Below are 16,336 nucleotides of genomic sequence, written 5' to 3'. Positions count from 1 at the left end.
GTTTCCGAAACATATCTTTATTAATAAACCATTATTCAGAGGAGGCTACCAAGTAGATTTAAATAGTTAATGCTGCTTGAAAGTACGCATACAATTGATTTTCATACCGAAAATTGCAGATATAATTAGTAATCTTCTCTTTAACTCCGTGCAGTGAAGAGTCTTTAAGTGTTTTTCTGTAACTTGGGATGACCAGCTGACTATGAGAGCGCACGAGGATCAATAGGTAGAGCAAGGCAGAAACACAACAAAAATGTTTTCGCTGAATTACAGGTCTCAGCTAGGTAGGGATTGTATTGACTGGGAAGAGTGCACTATTTTTTCTTCATACGGAAAAAAGAAAAAAAAAACAGCAGAATTCTGAGAGGGTGAAATGTGACAGAGAATTCTCAGTGGATGGTAAACTTTCAGAAAATGAGGAGCTTTGAGAACGCCTTTAGAAAAGATAAAATCTGCCATGGTAGGAGAAAAACACAAAGCACTCAGCATGGGAGACAGCCGTTGTGGGCCGAAGGAGATCACTGGCGTAATTGTTTAAATTCTGTAAGCCTGTGTTGGTTCATCGCAGTTAATTTTGCAGTGTTGGCAGAGATTCGCAAGTTCATACGTGCAAGCATTTCCACTGGGCGAAACGTGAAACCATATATATAGTGGGAGAGAATTTCTGTCTGCTGCCCCACCCAATAACAGAAATGAGCAGTATTGGTTAGCCAAGGCCGTTTCGTTACAAGAAAGGATTTTTTTTTTCATTTTCTGTGAGTTTTTCATGGTCGGATCTTGGAGTGTATACTGCGAATGAACACCGTGATTCCTGAGCCGACAGAACCAGATACATTTTGTGGAGGAGTAGAGTAAGAAACTTCATCTTGGGATGGCAGATTGGAGAGATTGTGAGTCATTACTGTAGTCAGCTTCTGGACCTGCGTATCAGCAGAGTGGTAAGCACCCGCATTTGCTTGCGTTTTGGTGAGGGGACCGCGAAGTTAGTTATTTCAAGACAAAATTTGGTTCTTCTCAATTAATTCATAGTCAGCTAGCTACACTCAGTATGAGCTTAGGCAGGAGAATTGGTACTAGTTCTTAGTTATCGGGGTCTCCTCTTTATGCTATTAACATATTCCGCAATCATTAGGGATTTTCATTGACTCAGTTTTTGTATTTCAAATTCATCCACATGTGCCAAGGCCTTAGGTACATGTCCGTGCATCCTTGTGCCATTTGGAAATTATCTGTATTGTTCAGTCAGTGATTCGAGTCGTATAAGGGCATCTACCAATAAACCGAATTCCTCTAGTGACCTGGTTTCATTTAGTAGCTTGATGGTAGCCCTTATAAATATTTATTTCTCAATTCACATGCTCCCATTGGAATAAATCATGCTATCTTGGGTATGGTAAATGTTCAAAAGGTACCTCACACCATGAATCAATCACCACATTAATTTGGAGCTTTTCTTTTTCTGGTCATACTTATCACGTTCCTAGGCTGCGGTTGCCTCTAGAAAGAAAGAAGCACAGCAATTGTTTTTCATAGACAGAACTTTACTTTCGATTAGTTTTACATAGTATTCCACATTCCTCAAAGCATTCTCAGCCACGGTCGACTTATTCATTTACTCGATAACACGGTTTCACTTTTGTTCCGAGATCTAGCGTCGCGCCGAAACATTGGTGTTAACTGACTTTGAAAACTAGCGTTTCAATAATGCCGAAACATCTATGTCGCGCAGCTATGGGTAAGTATCTAAAGATGACGGCAGCAAATGTATAGTGCGACTGAAAGTGATAGTTACCCGTCCTGTCTAGCTGCTAGTACCTCGTCACATCTCCTCTGTAAAGAAGATTGCTGAAGTTTTGCAATAGTTTCCATACATGTAGCTTTCTGCCCGTTAGTGAAACAGATTAATGGAAGTAAGAACCCGATTTTTCACTCACCGTAATCTGTGTGGATACACTTCCAACACTCCTTATTAATTTGTCACTTCTTCGACACACATCTGAAAGGTAGTCCCCGAGTTTGTGCCTCCAGTTGTTTTTGTCATTAAACCTACTGAACATTATAAGAAGTGTGAAATGTGCCAAAATTTGATGTCACAAGTTAATAATCCACAACAGTACCTACGCTTTCATCAGATATGGTCGTTCGCTGACATGTAAGGAATATTTTCAGCTAACAGAACCAAATCTGAGGGCTAGAAACAAACGTAATAAGGAAATCCGTAGGAACAACTGGTCCACCACTAGCTGATGTCCTATTCACCGACTACTCTGACACTTCAGCATCGTTCTGGTCAGACAGCCTACCAGGTCTGCGGGCCAGGATCAGCATTCAGTATGACATCACAGCGCCCGAAAACGCGGTCCATCTGACGGGACAACATGGGCAGTGACCTGAGAATGACGGCAGGGTACTCTCAGGATGGTTTCTGAGCCAATCACACAAGCACCGTAGTCACAGCCTCGTACGCGGGAAATCAGCCGACTGGAAGCGACTTACAAACCAATGGGCAGGCAACCCGCCACACTCTGAGTCACCGGCCGGCACTTAGCGCTGATACAGCGATCCTTAGCAGCCGCGAGTCTGCCTCTGGATTCAGCAGATTCCACTCCGGCTTATGAAGCCACAAGCTGCCGCAGAAGACATGGCGACAAGACGTTTTCTGCTTGTTTTATTGCTTCAGCCGGCATCCTGACGAGTCACTAGGGACTGGGCTACCCACGCAGTGCCTTCAGCTCTTGCTTGTCGTGAAACATACTGAAGTTTACAGCAAGTCGCGAATGTAACAAAAATTAAATACAACAAGTCAGTAATCCGCAGCAGCACTTGTGTGTCGAATTGATCGTTCCCTGACGTACAAGAATATTTACAGCTAAGAGGACAAAATCTGAAGACCAGAAACAATAAGGCAATCTGCAGTATCAGTCGGCGGAGCACTAGCGGATTTCCTATTTACAGCTGCACGATCTCCAACATATTTCATTTCACAGTATTGTGCATCAGTATAGTGGAGGCGCAGACACGCTAACAAAACAGAAGCACTCTTGAATGAGTTGATGTTCATCGAAACTGGAGCACTGAAAATCGTACTGACACTTCAGTTCCATGCCCATGCGTATATCAATCCGCCAGGCAGGCGATGACAACAAGCCACAATTAGGGCATGAAACAAACTTCGCGCTCCCATACTGCCAACACTAATTCATACTGACACTGTACTGATTAATGGGTATCATGTACCGATACCAACCCCCATGCTTTAAGTTGGAAATGCAGCTGCATGTTTCTGTTTGATACAGATAGCTGTTGCTATCACTCAATGGTGTGTGCCCACGGAGCTGTGCCTCCAGTTGTTGTGGACCATCAGCGCCCTCTGTCGCCGCTATATGGTGCGGCTGGCGGCAGTCCCTCACCCACTCACTCTCTTGAGCCGCTTCCCTATGGGACACTATACAGACGACTCTCAGTCGCATTTCCAGCTCCGTCGTTCGTGGTTACTTCATCGAACCTCATCGCTCTTGGCATTGCTGCATTATTTCTTATGAGTCTTTGTATACTTATACACTCCTGGAAATGGAAAAAAGAACACATTGACACCGGTGTGTCAGACCCACCATACTTGCTCCGGACACTGCGAGAGGGCTGTACAAGCAATGATCACACGCACGGCACAGCGGACACACCAGGAACCGCGGTGTTGGCCGTCGAATGGCGCTAGCTGCGCAGCATTTGTGCACCGCCGCCGTCAGTGTCAGCCAGTTTGCCGTGGCATACGGAGCTCCATCGCAGTCTTTAACACTGGTAGCATGCCGCGACAGCGTGGACGTGAACCGTATGTGCAGTTGACAGACTTTGAGCGAGGGCGTATAGTGGGCATGCGGGAGGCCGGGTGGACGTACCGCCGAATTGCTCAACACGTGGGGCGTGAGGTCTCCACAGTACGTCGATGTTGTTGCCAGTGGTCGGCGGAAGGTGCACGTGCCCGTCGACCTGGGACCGGACCGCAGCGACGCACTGATGCACGCCAAGACCGTAGGATCCTACGCAGTGCCGCAGGGGACCGCACCGCCACTTCCCAGCAAATTAGGGACACTGTTGCTCCTGGGGTATCGGCGAGGACCATTCGCAACCGTCTCCATGAAGCTGGGCTACGGTCCCGCACACCGTTAGGCCGTCTTCCGCTCACGCCCCAACATCGTGCAGCCCGCCTCCAGTGGTGTCGCGACAGGCGTGAATGGAGGGACGAATGGAGACGTGTCGTCTTCAGCGATGAGAGTCGCTTCTGCCTTGGTGCCAATGATGGTCGTATGCGTGTTTCGCGCCGTGCAGGTGAGCGCCACAATCAGGACTGCATACGACCGAGGCACACAGGGCCAACACCCGGCATCATGGTGTGGGGAGCGATCTCCGACACTGGCCGTACACCACTGGTGATCGTCGAGGGGACACTGAATAGTGCACGGTACATCCAAACCGTCATCGAACCCATCGTTCTACCATTCCTAGACCGGCAAGGGAACTTGCTGTTCCAACAGGACAATGCACGTCCGCATGTATCCCGTGCCACCCAACGTGCTCTAGAAGGTGTAAGTCAACTACCCTGGCCAGCAAGATCTCCGGATCTGTCCCCCATTGAGCATGTTTGCGACTGGATGAAGCGTCGTCTCACGCGGTCTGCACGTCCAGCACGAACGCTGGTCCAATTGAGGCGCCAGATGGAAATGGCATGGCAAGCCGTTCCACAGGACTACATCCAGCATCTCTACGATCGTCTCTATGGGAGAATAGCAGCCTGCATTGCTGCGAAAGGTGGATATACACTGTACTAGTGCCGACATTGTGCATGCTCTGTTGCCTGTGTCTATGTGCCTGTGGTTCTGTCAGTGTGATCATGTGATGTATCTGACCCCAGGAATGTGTCAATAAAGTTTCCCCTTCCTGGGACAATGAATTCACGGTGTTCTTATTTCAATTTCCAGGAGTGTAGAAATACAAGTTAAGATACTCTTCTGTTTCTTGTGTTAAACTTTTCGCCAATCATTTCTGCTCCCATTAGGCTTTCTAATGGTGACAGTTGCCACACCACTCTGTAGACCACCTCTCCTGACTATTGCGTATGAAATTGTACACAGCGGGATGGACGGTATAATAGTCGTGAGTGTGAAGAAGATGTCTTTTTGCAGCATCAACTCTTGTTCCTGGAGGAAACTTGGAAGGAAAGACTCATGTTTATCAAAATATTCTATCGTAGCGCCTACCGATACCCATTAAGGGTCTGGACTGGTCAGGAAGATTTGGTGCTCCCTACACGACAACCGAACAGGCAATGCCACAAATAGGACTGGTCTAAATACATACCGTGGAAAACAGAAACTCTCTACTCCATACCTTCCATTCGTGTAGTTTTGTGAATATGGAATGTGTGACGTGACAATAGTTTTGGAATGCCTTCACGGATTCTTCGACGTATTAATTTAGAGGTTGGAAAGTTATAACATCTGAAGAATGGTTGTAAATGTAATAATGTTCTGTAACTAAAGTCTTTTTGTGTCGAATTCTTGCAGAAGAGCGAGCAAAAGTCCGCGCATGACAGTCCTTGTAAGTCTCCATACACTGACAGCATAATCAACAGCTGTCCGCGCCAGAGATACCATTCCTTCCAGTTGGACAATAATCGACGAAGCGAACACCACAGAAGAATAGGTAGTTATTTGTTAAAAGCAATGGATGTCTAAAACTGGTCCCCCTATGGCTACTGAATACTAGAAGTTCAGTCGTACACGACAGCCCTTCGCGAGACTTGCGCTGTGAAAACTCTATTTAGACGTCGCATATTGCAGAAACCTAGGGAAAGACAATTGATCGTGTATCTAGTCAAGATAGCGAATATCGTCGACCATTTTGAATGAATATGCCGATTTGGAGTTTGATCGGACATTAGATCTCTAAGTTAGTCCGATCGCCTTTCGCAGACCAGTTCTGCAGTGCCTACTTTGTTTTTATGCCGTTCCGTAATGGAAATTTAGGGTACACTGAGGTCAGTTAATTTGAGACTGTTCTGGTCGTAAGCTCTGAAAAGGATTGGCTACGACATCGTACTCGGTGAATGTGTTAGTTGTCGCTGGTAGGGGGTAGACAAAGTTTGAGATGCGTGCTGAGGAAAAGTTGCGCTCGATTTGAGGAAGCCGTGTTTTTCTTATTTGGAAAAGTTTGTGTTCATAAGAGTGATAGACACGGAACTTGACCATTAGTGGGATTCGTGGTTTTACTAGTGTGTACAAGACTTTGAGCCAGCCATAGTAGCCGAGCGGTTCTAGGCGCTACAGTCTGGAACTGCGCGACCGCTACGGTTCTCAGGTTCGAGTCCTGCTTCGGGCATGGATGTGTGTGATGTCCTTAGGTTAGTTAGGTTTCAGTAGTTCTTAGGGGACTGATGACCTCAGAAGTTAAGTCCCATAGTGCTCAGAGCCATTTGAACCAACTAAGACTTTGAAATTTGTTCTGGTTAAATTTTGTACTGTTTAGAGGAACGCAAGTTCTAAGGTAATTGAGCCATTGCGAGAATTTTGTGGTTGGTATATGACCTCCACTCTAATCTAAATGAGTTGCTTCTGTTTGTTGAGGTTTTCGTACGCAGCACTGGGATAGTGGCGTTTCGTATGTGATTTATATACTGTTAAGTTAAAGTCTCAATCGGTGTTTAATAAGATCCAGGAACCAGAATCTGTTTATATTGAGAGAATATAGCTATTGTTGCCCGTAAATTAGAGTTCTTTAAGAGTGCGAATAATCTTGTACCATAGTGGAACCAGCTGACGCAAAACGACTATATTAAAAAAATTGAAATTGCGAGGAGTGACAATTAAATTATGGACTATTAGTGGGAACGCGAATGCCAACACCTGAAGAGGCTGAGCCCTGCTTATAATCTTCAATTTAGTGCAAAAGTCATCGTGAGTCGTGGGATTTTTATTTTTATTTTTTCTTGTCCTTCCTTGTTTCCGATTTGCTTTTGTGTCAGTCCTTCACACTGAAGTTTAAAAGTTGTCTCGAAATTAATTAACTGAATTAAGTAAAGAAAGGATCAAACTAAAATCTGCATTACGTGTTTCAGTTTAGTGGAAAGGATATACTCCCCTATGAAGTAGATTTATGCAAGTAGCATAAACAAACAAGAGATTTTATTTTGAAGTTCAATAGATTCAAATGCGACCACCGCAAAGATTAGTCGATTTCTGTAGTGTCAAAGGAAGCAGTTTTACGTACTTATAATTCAATTAAGATTAAAGTTCAGTAAATATTAGAAAACGTTTTAATCAGAATTTGGCAACGGCCTTGCCGCAGTGGATACACCGGTTCCCACCAGATCACCGAAGTTAAGCGCTGATTGGCGTGGCCGGCAATTGGATTGGTCACCATCCAGGCCGTCATGCGCTGTTGCCATTTTTCGGGATGCACTCAGCCTACTGATGCCAACTGAAGAGCTACTCATCCGAATAGTAGCGACTCCGGTCACAGAAAACCGATATAACGACCGGGAGAGCGGTGTGCTGACCACGCGACCCTCCTATCCGCATCCTCAGCTGAGGATGACACGGCGGTTGGATGGTCCCGATGGGCCACTTGTGGCCTGAAGACAGAGTGCTTTTAACCAGAATTTCATTTGAGATACACAAAAGAAAATAATAACTTTCGTATTTAATGTTGGAGAAATTTTATTAAATCAGTAGTTAACGTAAGTAAGATTAGTAAGAGCTGCAGTAAGTATTTGATATGTGTGTTATGTGCATTGCGTTTGTCATAGTAGTTTGACGCGCTCCGCTGTGGAGCATTTTACCGATCGATAGCATTATTTTGAGATAAATAACCAGGTGTACGTGTAGTCATCTCGTAATTATTAAATGTCCCAAAGAGGTGGAAATCTCTGATAATCTTAAAAATAGGAGTGACCATACGTGCACACAATTCCCATACGAGTTATCGGATTGGCTTCAGCGGCAATAGGATACAATCCGACCTTCTTCAAAGTCGGAACGTGAGGGTACACATTTCTCCTCCTTACACGAGGCATCACAATAACCTTTCATCAGGCAACGGCGGTCAACTGCTGTTTGCGTACGAAAAATCGGTTGGAAACTTTCCTCATGTCAGCACGTTGTACGTGTCACCTCCAAAAATAGTTCAAATGGCTCTGAGCACTATGGGACTTAACATCTGAGGTTATCTGTCCCATAGAACTTAGAAATACTTAAACCTAACCAACCTAAGGATATCACACACATCCATGCCCAAGGCAGGATTCGAACCTGCGACCGTAGCGATTGCGCGGTTCCAGACTGAAGCGCCTAGAGCCGCTCGGCCACCCCGGCAGGCTGTTATCGAATTATTGATTTCTTTAGCAAAGTAGTGTATGACATTAGTAGAGATCGTGTTTCGACAATATTTTAAAGTAACGTGGGCACAGAGTTTAGTCAATTTACATTTGCTATCAGGGATAGTACAAGCGCTGACGAGCAATAACTTTTCACCAAATCCCACACGAGCAATAACTTTTGACCACTTCCCACGTGTAGTAATGTTACTGTAACAACAATAAATTGGATTTGGAGTAGTTGACGTTAACTTTTAGTGACAAACTCCTGAGTTCTTCTGAAATAATAGCACAAACGTTAATTGCGCGTAGTCACTAGAACGAATACTAAATTAATAATCCTCGTTTAAAATTGAACTATCTATTAATACTGGGAAAGAGGTGGGCTAATCGTAAAGGAAGTGTCATTTGGATAAGTTAGAGTAACATCTCGCCACCGCACACTTTCTATAGAAAGAAGTGGCACAGTATATTTGTTAAATTAATTGGCGACCCCGGGTTGCAGGAAGTGTTAAATTACAAGTATATCCTGTGAGTGAAAGAGACTGCAAAGACGAAGAGATTTTGTTGTCATTCTTGATTGAAGTGGTGTACCTTTTCCAAGGACGTTACTGAACGAGATTTGATATATAATTGTCTATTTGTGCGAAGTGCTGAGTTAGTAGTTAACTTCAAGGAATTTTAAAATCATAATTAGACCTGAGGATCAAAATTATGAAAGAAATAGAGTAATATAGTTGGTTAAGGACAGAAGAAGGTGTTACCAGATTGTGACGGGTCTCAAGCAGTAGCACTGGCCACGAGAGACGCAGCCATTGAGCGGTACAAGCCTTGCCATCGGCTTTAACAGCGCCGTCAGCTTCGGCTTCAGTACCTCATGGAGTACGAGTAAACTACGGAGGAGGCGATACGCATAACAACCATAAATACTAAAAGCCAAAAATTTTATTTTGTGTAACAACAATGTTAGTGGTTTTTGATCAGCGTTGCGTAGCCTGTAGCGTATGTATTGTGGCAGATTGGATCGAATGAGAAAGTGTTTAATAGCTCTAGCGTAATAATTTTGTTCTGTTGTAGATAACCAATTTTTAGGCTAGACTGAAACGTTAAGGATGGGCAAAAAGATTAAAAATGGAATTCAAAGACGAACTTACGTGTAAATAATTACTATGAGAGTTATTGAATTATTGATTTCGTTAGCAACGTACTAGCGGCAGAATTAGACATCGTGTTTCGATGGCATTTTAAAGTACCGTGGGAACAAAGTTTAGTCAGTTCACATTTGCTGTCAGGAATAATACAACAGCTGACGAGTGATCACTTTTTACCACTTCCCACTTGTAGTAATGGTGTTGATGAGCACAGTAAATTGCATTTAGAGTAGGTGCTATTATATGCAGTTACTATTGGCAAACGCCTGGTTCTTCTGAAACACAATAGCAGATGCGTTGTTTTCGCGTAGTGATTAAAATGAATACGTAATTAACAATCCTGAATTAAATTTTTACGTTCTGTTATTGCTGGGAACGAGGTGTGGCTAATCTTAAAGGCAGATCTGTGTCTTCCGACCAGGTTAGTGTAAGAGGAACCTGTAGAAGGAAGTGACACAGTACAAATGCTGCACCAAATGATATTTTCTGTAGAGTTTGTAATTTTTCCTTTGTTATTTTTGCATAATGTGTAAAATTAAACACGTAGATTCTAGTTTTTCCATACGAAAAAGAAGTAAGTACTTCTTGCCGGTTACTGGGTTGAGCGTAGCGTATCCGTTCCGTCCAATAAACGGCTGATATACATTTTCTACTTACTGTTTGTAAGAAGGAAATGTGTGGCAAAACTTATTTTAAAGAAGGGGATCGGTTGATATGACACGTCTTGAGGTATCATGGAATTGTCAGTTTGATAACGGAAGGAAGTACCGGGTGATCAAAAAGTCAGTATAAATTTGAAAACTTAATATACCACGGAATAATGTAGATAAAAAGATACAAATTGACACACATGCTTGGAATGACATGGGGTTTTATTAGAACAAAAATACACAAAAGTTCAAAAAATGTCCGACAGATGGCGCTTCATCTGATCAAAATAGCAATAATTAGCATAACAAAGTAAGACAAAGCAAAGATGATGTTCTTTACAGGAAATGCTCAATATGTCTACCATCATTCCTCAGCAATGGCTGTAGTCGGGGAATAATTTTGTGAACAGCACTGTAAAGCATGTCCGGAGTTATGGTGAGGCATTGGCGTCGGATGTTGTCTTTCAGCATCCCTAGAGATATCAGTCGATCACTATACACTTGCGACTTCAGGTAACCCCAAAGCCAATAATCGCACGGACTGAGGTCTGGGGACCTGGGAGGCCAAGCATGACGAAAGTGGCGGCTGAGTACACGATCATCACCAAACGACGCGCGCAAGAGATCTTTCACGCGTCTAGCAATATGGGGTGGAGCGCCATCCTGCATAAAAATCGTAAGATCCAGCAGGTGTTTATCAACCAGGCTGGCGATGATGCGATTCTGTAACATATCGGCGTACCTCTCACCCGTCACGGTAGCAGTTTTGCTGTCCAGCGCCATCCGCGCCATCTGTCGGACATTTTGTGAACTTTGTTTTTTTTGGGTTTTTATCAAACCCCATGTCATTCCAAGCATGTGTGTCAATTTTTACCTCTCTATCTACATTATTCCGTGGTTTATTAAGTTTTCAAATTTATACTTTCTTTTTGATCACCCTGCATATGGAGTAAAACTTGTAGAGGGAAATTAGGCGTTGAATACAGTTACCAGGTTCAAATGCGTGTACGATGCGGTAGTTATGCACAGAGGAAGAGTCTTGCACAGGATAGATTAGCATGGTGACTCAGATCAAACCAGTCTTCGGACTGAAGGCCACAAAAACACCATAAATAGACTTAGCATGGTGATTGCAGTAATGATGCATAGAAGTCGCCCAGTGTCACCCCGGTTATAGACAAAGTTATAAAGTAACTGCTTGGCATCCTACGTTTTGCCTCGTGCCAGAATGAAGGTAGATAGTCTTGTCTCAAAATGGAAGGAAAACAGGCCGCGGGATGTCTCTGTTAAACGTATTTACTTTATAATTTGCATAAGCCGAAGCTCGGGACAGTTGCGCGCTGCTGAGTATAAGACACATTTCGTCACTCAGTTCGTGGACTAAATAAATACTAGCTAGGTTTAGAAAGTGGCTGCAGTCAATAAAATGCAAAACCTGCTGCGGAACGTTTTACGAGATCCGTGCTGGGGAGGGCGGAAAATTTGCATATTATCTCATTTGCCGAGCAGCTCTGGAAACCAGGCCGCGTAGACGCCACTGTCAGACAGGGCCAATTAGAAATTCCACAACTATGGCTGCCTTTCGGCACAGCTCATAAATTTTAATTTAAATCAGGAATTCTATTCACTTGTGAAATGTTCTGGGAGCCAACGTAACATTTTGTGTTAAAATGGCCATCACTCAGCGTCATTCAATCAAAAACTAAAGTTTTACAACAACAAACGTTACACAGCGAAATCGCACGGGTGCTGATTTTCGGACGCTAAAGTTCTCGACTTGTCCGTTAAAACTCTTCTTTCGGTGACCAGAGACTGTACACTTCAGATAGCACAGTACACTGTGCTATTGTCACGATCAATCTTGTTTCGTGCAAGGATTCTACCGATTTCTCAGCAGAACTGCAGCACCTCGAGACAACATTTCGGAAAAATGTGTACAACCAGAAGCAAATAAGACACGCACTCAGACAGACTGCGCCAAGAGAACAAGAAGAAGAAACACAAGAACACAAGTCACTGGCGTGCATTCCGTTTGTCGGAAACACCTCAAGAAAAATGGGTAGAATCATGGGGAAACACAATGTGAAATGTACAGGGCTATTACAAATGATTGAAGCGATTTCATAAATTCACTGTAGCTCCATTCATTGACATATGGTCACGACACACTACAGATACGCAGAAAAACTCATAAAGCTTTGTTCGGCTGAAGCCGCACTTCAGGTTTCTGCAGCCAGAGCGCTCGAGAGCGCAGTGAGACAAAATGGCGCCAGGAGCTGAGAAAGCGTATGACGTGCTTGAAATGCACTCACATCAGTCAGTCATAACAGTGCAACGACACTTCAGGACGAAGTTCAACAAAGATCCACCAACTGCTAACTCCATTCGGTGATGGTATGCGCAATTTAAAACTTCTGGATGCCTCTGTAAGGAGAAATCAACGGGTAGGCCTGCAGTGAGCGAAGAAACGGTTGAACGCGTGAGGGGAAGTTTCACGCGTAGCCCGCGGAAGTCGACGAATAAAGCAAGCAGGGAGCTAAACGTACCACAGCCGACGGTTTGGAAAATCTTACGGAAAAGGCTAAAGCAGAAGCCTTACCGTTTACAATTGCTACAAGCGCTGACACCCTATGACAAAGTCAAACGCCTTGAATTTTCGACGCGGTTGCAACAGCTCATGGTATAGGATGCGTTCAGTGCGAAACTTGTTTTCTGTGATGAGGCAACATTTTTTCTTAATGGTGAAGTGAACAGACACAATGTGCGAATCTGGGCGGTAGAGAATCCTCACGCATTCGTGCAGCAAATTCGCAATTCACCAAAAGTTAACGTGTTTTGTGCAATCTCACGGTTTAAAGTTTACGGCCCCTTTTTCTTCTGCGAAAAAAACGTTACAGGACACGTGTATCTGGACATGCTGGAAAATTGGCTCATGCCACAACTGGAGACCGACAGCGCCGACTTCATCTTTCAACAGGATGGTGTTCCACCGCACTTCCATCATGATGTTCGGCATTTCTTAAACAGGAGATTGGAAAACTGATGGATCGGTCGTGGTGGAGATCATGATCAGCAATTCATGTCATGGCCTCCACGCTCTCCCGACTTAACCCCATGCGATTTCTTTCTGTGGGCTTATATGACAGATTCAGTGTTTAAACCTCCTCTACCAAGAAACGTGCCAGAACTGCGAGCTCGCATCAACGATGCTTTCGAATTCATTGATAGGGACATGCTGCGCCGAGTGTGGGAGGAACTTGATTATCGGCTTGATGTCTGTCGAATCACTAAAGGGGCACATATCGAACGTTTGTGAATGCCTAAAAAAACTTTTTGAGTTTTTGTATGTGTGTGCAAAGCATTGTGAAAATATCTCAAATAATAAAGTAATTGTAGAGCTGTGAAATCGCTTCAGTCATTTGTAATAACCCTGTATATTCCGACTCCCTGCAAAAACCTTGATTCTACTGGGTTCAGTGAATAATGACCTAGGCCTTCGAAAACCAGGCGTTTATCAAATTCTCTGTCTGTGCGAAAAAGCATACAGTGGGGAGACAGTCCGCACTGTAGAAGAGAGGTGCCGCGAACACAAGCGCCATATCGAATTACGCCAGGCCACTAAATCAGTCGTGGCTGACCATTACATAAACACTGGTCTGGAGAGAAAGGTGTGGTCCCAGAGATCGAGGACCACCCCCGACGGCGGCAGAAGGGAGATTGCAGACCCCAGTTCAGACCCAGGTGCCGCTTCCCCCACCACCTCCAGTAGCCGCCGCGCCGGCCGCACCAAAAACACCAGGAGAGGAACGGTGGAGGGGGTAACGGCTAGTATATATAGGGCGCCGAGAGGGACAGCACAGCATTCGTCAGGAACCAGCCGAAGATGGCAGCGTGTGCGTCTGCCGAAATATTGTTGAGAAATTACGACGCTACCCGGTCGGATATCTGATAACTGTTAAAATTGAAGTTGATTTCGATGGCGTCGCTGTAAGCTATCGGGACCAGAAAGAAGATACATGCAAGCGCCTAATCGACGGACGATCTCGCCTCGCACCCATCGTCTGCTGCCGCTAAAAACCTTGTAAAAGACAATATGATTGGCGCGAAGCGAGTGTTCCAGAAAGGTCCCGCAAAGTCTATGTGCATACATTGCCAAGCAGAGAATTTTTGTTGCTTAGCGGACTGATTTTCCGCACATGCATGACACTGTGACTTTCTCTGTTCTAATTGGGCGTCTATACCCTGCAAAGTACTGTGTCGACGCGCTAACTGTTTCGTACGAACAACCCCCAGTGTCCTTGGTGAAGTAACTGCAACACTTCTTTTTGCAAGACTTTAGGAATCAACACAAAGTGACTGTCCACTGTCATTTTGAACAAGAATCACACTTCGCTGTACAGCGAGGCTATGCCGACATGCAAAGTATAGGCGAACTACAGATTTCTTTATGCTATTCAACGAGTGAGGCCAAGATGTGCGAATGTATGCGAGCAAAATGTTCTAATCTAAATCAGCTTCCGTGACCTGTGCAAGTTTCTTATTGTTCATTACCAGAGAGCGAGTCCTTTCTCTTACCGAGGAACATGAAAAACATCTTATGTTTTTTAACATTTGATAATAAAAAATATATGATGGAAGGCGTAGGGTCTTCGCTGGGTTACCGCTTCACCTTTTGTCTTTGCCTTTAAAGAAAACAAAAACCTAAAAGCAATAACCGCAAATGTACATCACAAATTGCGTGAGCATTACAATGTTGAGCTGTCGGACGACACGCAATTTCCTACTGCTACTGAGACAAGAACAAAGCCCATCTTTGTAATTTTTGAGCAGTTCGTACAGAAACCGGACTGCAAAGGCTTGTGATCCGTTACTAAGTGGAATTTTCTGCCACACAAATAGTGGTGGAATTTGGTGACACCATACACAATAGACTATGCCCCTTTTACAGTCTGTGAATAGTTACTCTGAGCTTTGGACAACGCTATTGATGCGAAAGCAATAGGTCTGTCTTCATCACCAATTCTATGCGAAAGCACTGCATCGAGGCCATAAGAGGAATCGTCAACTTGCAATACAACTGGTATTTCAGGATGAAAGTGAACTAAGCATCGATCACTGAGGAATGCATCTTGAAGTTTTTAAAAGCTACTTGGCATTCATCTGTCCAAGCAAAGGGGGCATTCTTGCGACGCAAGCGATGCAATGGAGCTGCGATTTGCGCAGAATTCGGTATGAAACGAATATAATAATTCATTTTCCCTAAAACTGACTGCAGTTCTGTGACATTGCGAGGAATTGGCAAATTTGGTATGGCTAACAAATGCGACCGAGGAGGATGTACACCTTGATTGTTTATTACATGACCAAAATACTGAAACTCAGGTATAAATAAATCACACTTGTCGAGTTTACACTTTAGTCCTGTCTCAGATAACACACGAAACAAAGCATGTGAATTTGCAATGTGTTCTTCAGGTGTACGACCAGCTACGACAATATCGTCCAAATAATTTGAACAGTTTGGTACTTCAGCAGCCAACTGTTCCAAATGCCGATGGAAAATGGCGCGTGCGGAAGCACAGCCAAAAGGCAAACGCAAATATTTAAACAAGCGCAAATGAGTATTTACTCCACACACTCTTTGAGATTCTTCACCGAGCTCTCTTTGAAGATACGCATCGCGCAAATCAGGTTTTGAAAAGTAGCGTCAAGCGTCTAGTTTTGTCCATGTCATCCTTTGGCCGTGGCAATGGATAAGTAGCAATGGCAGTGTGTGGGTTGAGTGTAGATTTAAAGTCAACAAAGAGCTGAATACGACCTGAAGGTTAGGGGAGCAAAACCAGTAGACTTGCCCATTTGTAACGCCGGAAAATTCATATCCTCCTATTTCCATCTATTGTACTATAAATTTTTTCCACATTTTGTTGCCTGAATATATGACATTTCTGTGCCTTTATATATTGTAATATATACAATATATATATACAATATTTATATATTGTGTGTATATATATATATATATATATATATATATATATATATATATATATATATTTATGCATCTATGTCGATGTATAATAGGTTTGTTTTGTAAATATTATTTGTATTTTACGCTGGGTCTTGCCTATGGAAAACTATGCTGTCGAACGAATACATCGATAGGTCGT

This window comes from Schistocerca cancellata, chromosome 2, assembly GCF_023864275.1.
Source record: "Schistocerca cancellata isolate TAMUIC-IGC-003103 chromosome 2, iqSchCanc2.1, whole genome shotgun sequence".
NCBI classification, from domain to species: Eukaryota; Metazoa; Arthropoda; class Insecta; order Orthoptera; family Acrididae; genus Schistocerca; species Schistocerca cancellata.
This window is presented reverse-complemented; position numbering follows the sequence as displayed.